Consider the following 12,208-nt stretch of genomic DNA (forward strand, 5'->3'; position numbering starts at 1 on the left):
TATTTCAGCCACACCCATTGCTGGTAGGTGTATAAAATCGAGCACACAGCCACGCAATCTCCATAGACAAACATTGGCAGTAGAATGGCCTTACTGAAGAGCTCAGTGACATTCAACGTGGCACCGTCATAGGATGCCACCTTTCCAACAAGTCAGTTCGCCAAATTTCTGCCCTGCTAGAGCTGCACCGGTCAACTGTAAGTGCTGTTATTGTGAAGTTGAAATGTCTAGGAGCAACAACGGCTCAACCATGAAGTGGTAGGCCACACAAGCTCACAGAACGGGACGCCGAGTGCTGAAGCGCGTAGCACGTAAAAATCGTCTGTCCTCGGTTGCAACACTCACTACCGAGTTCCAAACCGCCTCTGGAAGCAACGTCAGCACAATAACTGTTTGTCGGGAGCTTCAGGAAATGGGTTTCCATGGCCGAACCAGCCACACACAAGCCTAAGATCACCATGCGCAATGTCAAGTGTTGGCTGGAGTGGTGTAAAGCTCGCCACCATTGGACTCTGGAGCAGTGGAAATGGGTTCTTTGGAGTGATGAATCACGCTTCACCTTCTGGCAGTCCAATGGATGAATCTGGGTTTGGCGGATGCCAGGAGAAAGCTACCTGCATAGTGCCAACTGTAACGTTTGGTGGAGGAGGAATAATGGTCTGGGGCTGTTTTTCATGTTTCGGGCTTGGCCCCTTAGTTCTAGTGAAGGGAAATCTTAACGCTACAGCATACGATGACATTCTAGATGATTCTGTGCTTCCAACTTTGTGGCAACAGTTTGGGGAAGGCCCTTTCCTGTTTCAGCATGACAATGCCCCTTTGCACAAAGCAAGGTCCATACAGAAATGGTTTGTCGAGATCGGTGTGGAAGAACGTGACTGGTCAGCACAAAGCACTGACCTCAACCTCATCGAACACCTTTGAGATGAATTGGAACGCCGACTGAAAGCCAGGCCAAATCGCCCAACATCAGTGCCCGACCTCACTTATGCTCTTGTGGCTGAATGGAAGCTAGTCCCCGTAGCAATTTTCCAACATCTAGTGGAAAGCCTTCCCAGAAGAATGGAGGCTGTTATAGCAGCAAAGGGGGGACCAACTCCATATTAATGCCCATGAATGTGGAATGAGATGTTCAACGAGCAGGTGTCCACCTACATTTGGTCATGTAGTGTATGTGTTCTTGTGAGTACCTTGGCCTGCCACATGTCAGGTACTTTGTTGATGAACAGGCTGTTGGCCATAAGCTCCAGTTCTGATGACCTCACCACTAAGCACTTTAGGGCCTTCACTATATCACTGAGGCTCTGGGATATGACCGCTAACAACCGGTTATACCTGAGAGAGAAGGGTGGGTGGATGGGGGATTAGAAAGAGATAGAGAATATGGGGCAGAAGTTAGCCTAGCGGTTATATCTTTGAGCCAGTAACCGAAAGGTCGCTCGTTTGAATACCCGAGCCGACAAGGTGACAAATCTGTCAATGTGCCCTTGAGCAAGGCACTTAACCTTCCAGGGGCGCCGTACTAACCCCAATTTCTTCCAGGGGTGCCGTACTACTATGGCTGACCCTGTGAAACAACACATTTCACTACACCTATCAGGTGTATGTGACAATAATTAAGAAGATATAGTATAACTATAGAAGAGCTCTCTGATATGGAGGATTGGGATGGTAACTGGAATTGGCTTGAGGTTAATGGTGGGAGAAGAAGATATGGCACTGACAGGATGTTAGGGACTTCAGCAGTGATTTGGGTACTTAGTCATCACATCCTGAACACTGATAGGGGACATAGAGACAAACAAGACGCATTACCAGCCCAGCCTTAAGTCATTCAAATTTACAACGCACAATAACTCAATACAAGATACCATTCTGCTCAAGATACCATTCTGTTGACATGCTAACATAGCTTAACTAATCAGTTCTGTACAAGGTCACGCCCCCCCCCCCTCCGGTGGCTGGTGGGGCCGTGACCTTGTACAGAACTGATTAGTTAAGCTATGTTAGCATGTCAACAGAATGGTATCTTGAGCATTTCCTATGAGCTTTTGTTAACAAGAAGAATGTAACCAATGTTCTCTGTTAAGCTTAAACTCAAATCTGTTGATCTTTGCAAAGTCTAACATCTAAAACAGTAAGAGTTATATAAGCAACAAATATAAGTAAGACAAGTTCAAAACCGGTTTCTTGCTGGGGTAGAGTTTCAGCGAGAGAGGACAAAGGAGAGGACACACACACAGACACACAACAGAAATAAGGACTCTGAACCATACAAAAAATGCATACTCTTGCTAGCGGTATTTGTTTCAGTTGATAGTTCAAATATATGTAATAAGAATGACATTTCAATGACAATAGGAACCAATTTGGAATATGTGCAGTGTGTCAGACAGAGGACAAGGATGTGTAAAGCATTACAGGGAGAGAAGAGAGATAAGTTACAGGACTGCAGACAGGAGAGAAGTGTATGAATAGTGGAGTGGAGAATAGCTAGCACAAAAGGACCAGAGATAAAAGGGTAGGACATGAGAGGAGACAAAAGAGAAAGAAGGAGAGGGGAGATGAAAAGATAAATACCAAAGGAAGAGAAAGGGAGAGAGAGAGAGAGTGTCTTCCCCACCTTGTAGGGGACGTCCTGGTACTCCTCCAGGAACATCTTGAGCTGGCTGATACAGATGCACAGGTCACCGTCAATTAACTCATATGGGATGTTCAACCCCAGTGGGCCGAACTTCCTGCGCTCAATGGTATTCCCGTGGAACAGGCGGAGACAGGAGCAGGGACTTAAGCTCTGCAGCCTGGAAAGGAAAGAAGAGGAGGAGCAGGGGACAGTGTTAGGTGAGGGGTCTGTATATGTTGTTTTCCACTTGAATTACACAATACAGTCACAGTATGGTATGGAAGTGAGAGGAGCCAGACCGTGGTGCAGGTAGTGATGAAGTCATCATTCAGGCTCAGGGAAGTCTTCAACAGGTTAGCCTTGATGCCTCTGGGAGGCTCTATGGTCATCTTATAGCCATTCTGGAGGATAGACACTGGGAACTTGCTGCTGGGCATGCTGGTGAGCCACAGACGGAAATCCCGGTGTACCTGAAGAGGGGTGAATAGGGGTGTTGGCAGGTTTAAGAGTGACAAAGGTTTCTACATCTCGCTTCACTGAGTGTACAAAACCTTATGAGCACCTGTTCTTTCCATGAGATACAGTGCCTTCGGAAAGTATTCAGACCCCTTGACTTTTTCCACATTTTGTTACGTTACAGCCTTATTCTAAAATTGATGAAATAAAAAATGTTACTCAGCAATCTACACACAATAACCCATAATGACAAAGCAAAAAAAGGTTTTTAGAAATCTTTGCACATTTATAAAAAAAACAAAAATAGAAATACCTTATTTACATAAGTATTACATGAGGACTCTTCCTAGAGCTGGCCGCATGGCCAAACTGAGCAATCGGGCGAGAAGGGCCTTGGTCAGGGAGGTGACCAAGAACCCAATGGTCACTCTGACAGAGCTCCAGAGTTCCTCTGTGGATATGGGAGAACCTTCCAGAAGGACAACCATCTCTGCAGCACTCCACCAATCAGGCCTTTATGGTAGAGGGGCCAGACGGAAGCCACTCCTCAGTAAAAGACACTTGACAGCCCGCTTGGAGTTTGCCAAAAGGCACCTAAAGACTCTAAGACCATGAGAAACAAGATTGGCCTGAATGCCAAGTGTCACATCTGGAGGAAACCTGGCACCATCCCTACAGTGAAGCATGGTGGTGGCAGCATCATGCTGTGGGGATGTTTTTCAGCGGCAGGGACTGGGAGACTAGTCAGGATCGAGGGAAAGATTAACGGAGCAAAGTACAGAGAGATCCTTGATGAAAATCTGCTCCAGAGTGCTCAGGACCTCAGACTGGGGCGAAGGTTCACCTTCCAACAGGACAACGACCCTAAGCACACAGCCAAGACAACGCAGGAGTGGCTTCGGGACAAGTCTCTGAATGTCCTTGAGTGGCCCAGCCAGAGCCCGGACTTAAACCTGATCGAACATCTCTGGAGAGACCTGAAAATAGCTGTACAGCAACGCTCCCCATCCAACCTGACAGAGCTTGAGAGGATCTGCAGAGAAGAATGGGAGAAACTCCCCAAATACAGGTGTGCCAAACTTGTAGCGTCATACCCAAGAAGACTTGAGGTTGTAATTGCTGCCAAAGGTGCTTCAACAAAGTACTGAGTAAAAGGTCTGAATACTTATGTAAATGTAATATTTCAGTTTATTATTTTATTTTTATAAATTTGCAAACATTTCTAAAAACCTGCTTTTGCTTTGTCATTATGGGGTATTGTGTATAGATTGATGAGGGGGGAAAACAATGTAATACATTTTAGAACAAGGCTGTAACGTAACAAAATGTGGAAAAAGTCAAGGGGTCTGAATACTTTCCTAATGCACTGTAGACAGACCAGGTGAATCCAAGTGAAAGCTATGATCCCTTATTGATGTCAATTGTTAAATCCACTTCAATCAGTGTAGATGAAGGGGAGGAGACAGTTTAAAGAAGGATTTTTAAGCCTTGAGACAATTGAGACATGGATTGTGTATGTGTGCCATTCAGAGGGTGAATGGGCAAGACAAAAGATTTAAGTGCCTTTGAACGGGGTATGGTAGTAGGTGCCAGGAGCACCGGTTTGTGTCAAGAACCGCAACGCTGCTGGGTTTTTCACGCTCAACAGTTTCCTGTGTGTTTTAAGAATGGTCCACCACCCAAAGGACATCCAGCCAACTTGACACAACTGTGGGAAGCATTGGAGTCAACATGGGCCAGCATCCCTGTGGAATGCTTTCGACACCTTGTAGAATCCATGCTCAACGATTTGAGGCTGTTCTGAGTGCAAAAAGGGGGTGGGGGGTGAAACTCAACATTAGGAAGGTGTTCTTTATGTTTTGTACACTCAGTTAACAGTACCAGTCAAACGTTTTATTGTACAATGTAGAAAATAGTAAAAATAAAGAAAAACTCTTGAATGAGTAGGTGTGTCCAAACTTTTGACTGGTACTGTATATCTTCAGCTTTGTGTGTGTGTGTGTGTGTTCTTCTAGGTGAGCCCACCTTATCTGGGTCAATGTTGTCAATTCGTTTCTCCACAGAGGGCATCCAGCTGGGTGCTAGGTGGCAATTCTGGAAGAAGACCCACTTGCCCCTCTCCATGGCACTGTGTATCATGGCCTCAGCCCAGGGACCATGACACACAACCACAACACACAGGACCAGTTACACAGCGGTCTCAGATGATACCAACATGGACAGGTAAAACTGTAGAGATCACCAGGCTTAGGTTCAAACCTCATGACTTTGAGCCTGGGCCTAGCTCTTTCTCAGTTATTTCTCAGACTGGCTTGCACGCTTAGTGATGGTGAATGTAGCATTTCTTTAGTAGGGGATACAGGAAACAGAGTAGTCCTCTGGCTAGAAATAGACTGGTAATTAGCACTGAGGTGGGGAGACTAAGCTATTCTTAGCATGACAAATGAGAGTGATCTCATTGGGAGGACTGATTTACAGTGGGCTGTCCCTTGGGTGTGAATAGTGAGTTTTCCCAGGCATTCCCCAGGCCCTGCTAACCTGCCCCTGGCACAGGGAGATGGCACTAATCTTGGAGAACTTCATGACATCAGCTAATTGAAGAGGTCAGCGGCTGGGTCAGTACCAGGGGAGAGGCAGAAGATAAGGAGCGTGGAGGGGGACAACTCCTTAAATACCACAGACAGATCTGAAGCCTGAGGGAGAGATGGAAGGAAGGAGAAAGGGATGGAAGGAGGGAGGTAGGGAGGGAGGGAGGAAGGAGAGAGGTACAGTACAGAAGGGTGTTTGAGAAACATCAAATAAACAATGAGGTGAGCTACATTGGGAAAAAATCTGATGAGCTCTACAGTGATTGTAAATATTTAAACCAAATGGCTTTAGAATAAACCTGGTAGCAAAGTGTTTACACTGCGATGGATACAGGCCGAACCAAAATTAAACCATAGATGGCATTGACAATAGCAGTGAGGAAAATGCAACTTCGATGTCTTCACTGTCCGAAAAGGCAAATGTGAAACAGTGCTGGTACAGCACCTGTGGCTCCATGAAGCGCTGACACAGCTGAGCAGACACAAAGTCCTGCAGGCTGTGAGTCAAGTGATCAGCCCGCAGGCAGCGCAGGATCAACACACACACACACACACACACACACACACACACACACACACACACACACACACACACACACACACACACACACACACACACACACACACACACACACACACACACACACACACACACACACACACACACACACACCAGTCAGCTATGTGCATCATCTATTGACACACAACAAACTAACGTGTTGTCTAGGGTTGTCACGGTACTCAGAAGTATCGTGGCAAGGAAACAAAACATGTAGTGGACAAAGTTTCCAGAGAAAACAGTCCTTATCTTGGGAACAGTCTTATAATGTCACTAAGAGTCACATTTGTTTATTTTCCATAAAGCAAGTTCTAAGAGGACCATAAAGTTTAGTCTGCTTGGTGTTTTCTTTTTTGCCATGGAAAATCGGGTATTGCAATACTGGTATCGTGACAACCCTAATTGTGTCTATGATAAATGTGTGTTTGTGTGTGTATATGGCACACCTCTGTGAATCTGTAAGGAATTGTGTGTGGTGTGTGTTTGAGGAAAGACCTGTTTGGCTGGCTGCTGTCAAAGCCCCTTGAAACCCAGCAAGTGTTTGGGGAAGCTCTCTGCCAGGCTGTTGAAGGTGGGCAAAGCGCTGAGGCCCAGGATGTCCTGCCAGGCACGCTCAGACAGCCAGCTCACTGCAGGGTTGGCCAGCTGCTGCTAGGGCGCGCCCCCTGCCAGCGCGTACTGCCACTCATACTGGCAGGGGGGACACAGACAGAGTATGAGCACAGATACACTGTAAACACAACAATACAGACCAAACACCACCAGTTCCTCCTCCTACCATATCGATCTTGTTCTTGTTCATCATGATACAAGCGCACAGCAGGAAGGCGAACATGAGCGGTGCACTTCGATGTACAGGCTGAAGGTGAAGAACTCACTGTTGATGATCCTCTACTCCACCGTGTCCGGGAGGGACACACAGGGCCAACACAATGCAAACAGGAGCAGGTTATTAAGAGTTTATTAGGGGGTTGGATATATTCATGTTAAATGTGGTGCATAACAATGATATATGCTATAAAAAAGTGTTTGGCCAAGATTTTGACAATGCTGTGGTGTTAATATTTTATCATTCAATTGTGAAAGGGTTGTCATAACATGTGTACAAATATGTGTCTGCATTTATGTGGGTGTGTGAGCTCTCTTTACCTGACATCTCGAAGTTGGCAATGAACGACATGAAGATGCCCAGGAACCACTCCAGGGGGTACTGGTAAATGGGGTCCACGTTGGACAGGTCCAACACGCAGAAGAAAAGGATCTGAGTACGCACGGCCACGGGGACATACTCCAGACGTGTGGCATCAATGTCACGCTCTGTCTCCTCAGCACTATCACTTTGGCCTGACAATGACATCAGCCTGTGTGTGACTGTCATATTGCCTCATCAATGACTCAACAGTTGATTCAACAGTAACAGTATCAGTATCTTCTTCGCAAAGGGACAGAGTTAAAATACATTTAGGAATAACATGTAAAAGCCTATTTTTGGGAAATCCAAAGGGATCAAGTTGAAGTGTGGTGGTCACACTGCTCCCTGAGTCTGAGGACTTGACCTTGGAGGCTCCCAGCACCCGTATGAGTTCCTTATCGTCCACAGGGTTTCCCTCTGTGGAGCTGAGGCAGAAAAGGATCTGGTCTTCTGTCTCCTTCAGCTCCTAGGAGCACTACCCACTATCAGCTGGTTCTTAGCCTCCTCAGGCCTCTCCTCAGCCACCACCCGACCCAGCAGCTGGTCCTCCAGACCACTGCACGCACACATTTAGTTTTTTTCCTCTGCAAACTTGGGGGGCCAAATAAAATCACCCATTTACCTAACCTTTATTTAACTAGGCAAGTCAGTTAAGAACAAATTCTTACTTACAATGATGGCCTACCCCGGCCAAACCCTCCCATAAACCGGAAGACGCTGGGCCGATTGTGCGCCGCCCTATGGGACTCCCGATCACGGCCGGTTGTGATACAGCCCGGGATCGAACCCGGGTCTGTACTGACACTTCTAGCACTGCGATGCAGTGCCTTAGACCGCTGTGCCACTCGGTCCCCTATTGGGGAACCGTGACATTCATATGCTGCTCTTATTCAACAAACACAGCCTGATGGTCAGTCTGCTTTAGAAAAATATAGCTAAACAGTCTCTACCATGAAAGAAAGGCCGTAAGATATAAGTATATGATAAGAAAATGAGGGATATCCCTCACAGTTTGAGTCGGAGGCCAGGGGTAGACAGGGCATGCTCTTAGACACGAGCAAGGCTTTGTGCATTGAGAGACGAGGTGGCGCTCCTCATTGGCATACAGTTTACAGACAGATGGTAGAGCAGCAGGGCCTCTGTGTTCTCTCTGCAGCGCTGAGCAAGAGTGAGACTTTGTGTATGTTGTATGCTGGTCAACAACATACTGCATTGACACACTAGAAGTAAACATGATTAATTGCCTTTAGTTCTCTGTCCTCCATTAAGGACTGGTTTTCCCTTGGCATCACTCACTCTGCCATTCCTGTTGGCCTTCTGGACCAGACAAAACCCTTTCTCCTGGTTGTAGTCAAGAACCCCAACAAACTGCCAGCTGTACTCCAGGGTGGGGCTTTTGGGTCCTCTACAGAACCAGAGAGGACGAGAGAAAAGCTCATCACTAAGCTGTCTCAAACTATTTTATATTTTCTGAAGAATTATATGGTACACTGTTCAATACAACAGACACAACCTGTAGGTTACCATCATTTCTATTTGGGACATCCCTCTGTAAACAACCATTTCAAATTAAGAGCTATTCTCAAAGCACCGACCTGGTGGTATCTTGTCAGTGGTGGCCAGCAGAGCTTTGGCAGTTGCGGGTTTGCGATCAGTTAATCCTTTCTCATAGCCCAGGGCAAGCCGGTCTTGAGGAGTGTGACAGTCAAACTCCTCATTGTCAAACAGCTGGGGGAGAAAACCAAGAAATAAGAGTGTGTCAAAAAAGGACCACATTGTAATAGTGTTTTATTAGAAGAAAATGTAAGTTTTAAATATGAAGATGTTTGAGGAGCTCACTTCCAGATGCAGGTAGTTTGACACAGGTGGGAGTGGATTCTCTGGTGTTGAGGCATCAGGAGATTGGAGTTTATGCCTTGCTTTGTCAGGAGCTGGGCAATGTCAAGATGCAGGTACTCCTGTCTGCGCCTGAGAGGAAAAACAACACATTTCAGATCGTTAACTACCCCATACTGTGTGTGTATTTAGCTGTGACCCTCACAGATGCACACACCTCTCTATCCAGGCAGGCTGTGTAACCTCCAGTGGACAGACAACTCAGTGTTCTGCTGGTGCTGGGTGGTGGGTCCATGCTTGTGTAAAGGACATCACGCTGCTTTGCTTAGCGAGTACCACTTCCTCCCGATTCAGCCCATACCTAGCGCAAACTCGGGACCTCTGCCTTGCTAGCACACGTGACCGCTCTCCTGAAGTTTCACACATCCATGTGCTACACTTGTCCCTCTCAACCAGGTCAAATGGAGTCTGGAAGGTGGCTACTGAGCAACAGAATACAGATAAAGAAATTGTTAATGGCAGATTATACCAATACATATTTACACATACAGAAATGTTAAGCGTGGTCCTCTGTAGCTCAATTGGTAGAGCATGGCGCTTGTAACGCCAGGGTAGTGGGTTCGATCCCCGGGACCACCCACACGTAAAAATGTATGCACACATGACTGTAAGTCACTGTGGATAAAAGCGTCTGCTAAATGGCATATTATTATTTATTAAGTAGCTGATGTATTTCAGTGTTATGTTTATTATCCAACAGAGGCCCTGGGTAACAGTCTAACCTTAAGGAGTGTTGGACTCATAGCGTGCTTGGCGCACAACTCTAGATGCTGTGTTTACAGCTACTGGGAACTCGGACAGGTCTGATTTATAATGGGGAAACACAGTCATGGCTAGAAGGGTAATTAACGTCAGATTTGACTTTTCGTAGCAGGTTAGGAGAACCCTTCTAGCCATGACCGGAAACAAGAGTATGGCATGCACCAAGTTTATAAATCTCTATATTTTTTTGTGTCTTTTCAGAAATTGTGCACGTAGATGTTTAGTGTTACATTTAGGAAACGGTTATAAATGAGGCCCAGGGTACTTTCTGACATGGGGGGAGTTTGCTCCTGTGTTTTTGCAGTGGGGGTAACTTGTGTTCTGTAGATTTTCTAGGGATATGTGGCAAAAATAGGCTCCACCAAACCCATGGGGATGGTTTTGGTGCACTTGCTTTTCTTCCATCTTCAGACACATCTGTAGATATCTGCCTTACAAAATAAGCATCCAAAGTTAGTAGCTAGCTAGCTAAGCATTCCAGCATGCACTGGAGGGGGTGGAGAACGAAGTGCTATCTGGTTAGTAGAGACCCTACTGAGTATTCCCACCCCACTTTAGCTGAGACAGGTACAAAGGTTTTCTACAAGCCAATATGTATCTAATGTACAGCAGTGGAGGCTCATCAGAGGAGGAAGGGGAGGACCATCCTCCTCAGTGAATTTCATTTTTTTAAATTGTGAAACATTAAACAAGTTATCCTTTTTAGCTAAAACTATACTAAATACATTAATGTCACCAAATAATTGATTAAAACACAGTTTTGCAATGGTCTACAGTCGTGGTCAAAAGTTTTGAGAATGACACAAATACACATTTTCACAAAATCTGCTGCCTCAGTTTTGATGATGGCAATTTGCATATACTCCAGAATGTCATGAAAAGTGATCAGATGAATTGCAATTAATTGCAAAGTCCCTCTTTGCCATGAAAATGAACTTAATCCCCAAAAAACATTCCCACTGCATTTCAGCCCTGCCACAAAAGGACCAGCTGCCATCATGTCAGTGATTCTCTCGTAAACACAGTTGAGAGTGTTGACAAGGACAAGGCAGGAGATCACTCTGTCATGCTGATTGAGTTAGAATAACAGGCTGGAAGCTTTAAAAGGAGGGTGGTACTTGAAATCATTGTTCTTCCTCTGTTAACCATGGTTACCTGCAAGGAAACACGTGCCGTCATCATTGCTTTGCACAAAAAAGGCTTCACAGGCAAGGATATTGCTGCTAGTAAGATTGCACCTAAATCAACCATTTATCAGATCATCAAGAACTTCAAGGAGAGAGGTTAAATTGTTGTGAAGAAGGCGTCAGGGCGCCCAAGCAAGCGCCAGGACCGTCTCCTAAAGTTGATTCAGCTGCGGGATCGGGGCACCACCAGTGCAGAGATTGCTCAGGAATGGCAGCAGGCAGATGTGAGTGCATCTGCACGCACAGTGAGGCGAAGACTTTTGGAGGATGGCCTGGTGTCAAGAAGGGCAGCAAAGAAGCCACTTCTCTCCAGGAAAAACATCAGGGACAGACTGATATTCTGCAAAAGGTACAGGGATTGGACTGCTGAGGACTTGGGTAAATTCATTTTCTCTGATGAATCCCCTTTCTGATTGTTTGGGGCATCCGGAAAACACCTTGTCCGGAGAAGACAAGGTGAGCGCTACCATCAGTCCTGTGTCATGTCAACAGTAAAGCATCCTGAGACCATTCATGTGTGGGGTTGCTTCTCAGCCAAGGGAGTGGGCTCACTCACAAAAACACAACCATGAATAAAGAATGGTACCAACACATCCTCCGAGAGCAACTTCTCCCAACCATCCAAGAACAGTTTGGTGATGACCAATGCCTTTTCCAGTATGATGGAGCACCTTGCCATAAGGCAAAAGTGATAACTAAGTGGCTTGGGGAACAAAACATTGAAATGTTGGGTCCATGGCCAGGAAACTCCCCAGACCTTAATCCCATTGAGAACTTGTGGTCGATCCTCAAGAGGCGGGTGGACAAACAAAAACCCACAAATTCTGACAAACTCCAAGCATTGATTATGCAAGAATGGGCTGCCATCAGTCAGGATGTGGCCCAGAAGTTAATTGACAGCATGCCAGGGCGGATTGCAGAGGTCTTGAAAAAGAAGGGTTCAAC

The 12,208-nt window shown here is 46.0% G+C and overlaps 1 pseudogene; it reads right to left on the reverse strand.

Annotated features, from left to right (window-relative positions):
- Positions 1-1,329: 1,329 nt before the first annotated feature.
- On the reverse strand, positions 1,330-7,988 carry LOC121578474 (annotated as a pseudogene).
- Between the last annotated feature and the right edge of the window lie 4,220 nt (positions 7,989-12,208).

The sequence above is a fragment of the Coregonus clupeaformis genome, chromosome 12 (genome assembly GCF_020615455.1).
Source record: "Coregonus clupeaformis isolate EN_2021a chromosome 12, ASM2061545v1, whole genome shotgun sequence".
Classification (NCBI taxonomy): Eukaryota; Metazoa; Chordata; class Actinopteri; order Salmoniformes; family Salmonidae; genus Coregonus; species Coregonus clupeaformis.